This window comes from Kogia breviceps, chromosome 3, assembly GCF_026419965.1.
Source record: "Kogia breviceps isolate mKogBre1 chromosome 3, mKogBre1 haplotype 1, whole genome shotgun sequence".
Lineage (NCBI taxonomy): Eukaryota > Metazoa > Chordata > Mammalia > Artiodactyla > Physeteridae > Kogia > Kogia breviceps.
In genome coordinates, this window is record NC_081312.1 from 50661437 (window position 1) to 50664164 (window position 2728).

Genomic DNA, 2728 nt, shown 5'->3' on the forward strand with positions numbered 1-2728 from the left:
TTTTGACATTCCTCATGAGCATATACTTTTCATCACATTACTATTCCAAGGTTAAATGTATGGAGCTGAATCCTGTGGTCCCTAATGCTCTAGTCCAGCTGCCTCCACCATACTGTTGGTCTGGAAATTACCTGGAAACATAAGTGGGATTTTTTTTAATATATAATCTCCAGTATTCACCCCTTACTTTATACTGCTGGATGAAAATCAGAACCCAGCTCTGCTTTTCATTTCCACAAATGGCTTAAGAGACCAGCACCAGGCTCAGTAGTATAGGTTTTTCAAAAGGACACTTACATGAACCCACCCCCAAGAACCCACCAATACCAGCTTAAAAGGAGCAGGATATTTCAGTGAGGAGGCTAATGAAGAGATGCGATGAGACCCAATCTATTCCATTTTTTCCCTGGGGATATAAGGAGGCACCTAGATCTTAATTTCCTTTCTCATCATTTTGATTCAGAGATGATGGCACCAGAGCTTCTTCAAACAAGGTAATTTACATGATAAGTCTTCAAAAATCTATAATAAACTCAATAGAAGTAAATACATGGAGAAAGAGGCACTTACCAGTAATTTAATTTGAATAAGTAAGTGAATGCTTTGATATCCTTTTTACGTACAAGGAGGCATACTACATACTACACATGCTATACACGCTATACCCACTCCTCTGCACCTTTTACACTTAACGTGTCTTGCAGCACATTCCTTATTCAATATTATCACGTAAAAATTTACCTCATTCTTTCTCATGACTTCATAAAATTTCATTTTTGGATGTATCAGAATTTGTTTAACCGTATCTATTAAAGAACTTTTTTTTTTTTTTTTTTTTTGCGGTACGCGGGCCTCTCACTGTTGTGACCTCTCCCGTGGCGGAGCACAGGCTCCGGACGCGCCGGCTCAGCGGCCAAGGCTCACGGGCCCAGCCGCTCCGCGGCATGTGGGATCTTCCCGGACCGGGGCACGAACCCGCGCCCCCTACATCGGCAGGTGGACTCCCAACCACTGCGCCACCAGGGAAGCCCTAAAGAACATTTTAATTGTGTCTAATCCTATGCTCTTACAAATAATGCTGAAAGAAATGTTTATACACACGGGTGTATTTTTGTTTTGGCTTGGTTTTGTTGTTGTTATGGTCATTATTATCCATGGGGCCGGGGTTGGGGGGGGGGGATCCTAGGATTGGAACTGTTAGGTCAAAGGATATTTGTATTTAAATTTTAATCACTATTTCCAAATTATCCTACAAAAAGTTTGTACCAACTTGCTCTCAGTGAGAAGGAATTTGAAAGGCTGGGTCTAGCACCCTTGTTATTTGACTAGATTTTCATATAAAATACAGCTTTGCTGTGTGGTATGACAGGTAAGTCAGATGATGGTGAATAGTAATAGGAAATGGAATGGGCTCATTTATCAAAATATTTTTAATTGCTTAGTGGTAGGCAGGGTGGACCCTGGCAGTGACACTGTCCTGCAAAGAAGAAGGATTAGGTGTGGTTTTCGTGTCTGGTAACTGGCAAGTTGTCACTAGTGCAGGATATTTACCCTATTTCACTGGGACCTCCTAACACCGTACTCTTCTGTCTACACCCAGACTGGTAAAGGGAATATATATGATGCAAGCTTGTACACATTCCTGATTATATCAGATAAGCACATAGAACTCATCTCTATAAAATCCATTCCCCTCTGAAATGTACATCTTTTTTTAACCATTTTTTAAATTGAAGTATAGTTAATTTACAATGTTGTGTTAGTTTCAGGTGTACAGCAAAGTGATTCAGTATATATATACACACACACACACACACACACACACACACACACACACATATATATTCTTTTCCAGATCCTTTTCCATTATAGGTTATTACAAGATATTGAATACAGTTTCCTGTGCTATAGTGTAGATCCTTATTGTTTATCTATTTTATATATAGTATTGTTTATATGTTAATCACAAGCTTCTAATTTATCTCTCCCCTTCCCCTTTGATAACCATGTTTGTGTTCTATGTCTGTGAGTCTATTTCTATTTCATAAATAAGTTCATTTGTATCTTTTTTTTAGATTCCACATATAAGTGATATCATATGATGTTTGTCTTTCTCTGTCTGACTTCACTTAGTATGATAATCTCTAGGTCCATCCATGTTGCTGCGAATGGCATTATTTCATTACTTTTACGGCTGAGTAATATTCCATTGTATATTTATATATCACATCTTTATCCGTTCATCTGTTGATGGACATTTAGGTTGCTTCCATGTCTTGGCTAGTGTAACTAGTGCTGCTGTGAACATTGGGGTGCCTGTATCTTTTCAAATTAGAGTTTTTCTCTGGATATATGCCCAGGAGTGGGATCGCTGGATCATATGGCAACTCTATGTTTAGTTTTTTAAGGAATCTCCATATTGTTCCGTGTAAGTTCCATCCTCATCCTTCATTACTAAGAATGGTAACAAGTCAACTGCATTACTAACCTAGTCTGCACCTCTCAAGGTACCAGCAGGTGGTGCCTCGCCTAATCAAAACTCATATTTAGATGCTAAAAAATAAGTTTCCTGTTGCACCAGGCCCAGAGCATTCTATTACAAGATATGCTGAGTGTCTACCCCACGTCCACTCCTGGGCCAGGCACTATGGGAGACATGAAAGAAATAGAAAGCGTTGGACACAGGCAGATTGCTGCAAAAAAGAGTAGTTGCAGAGAATAGCTAGGA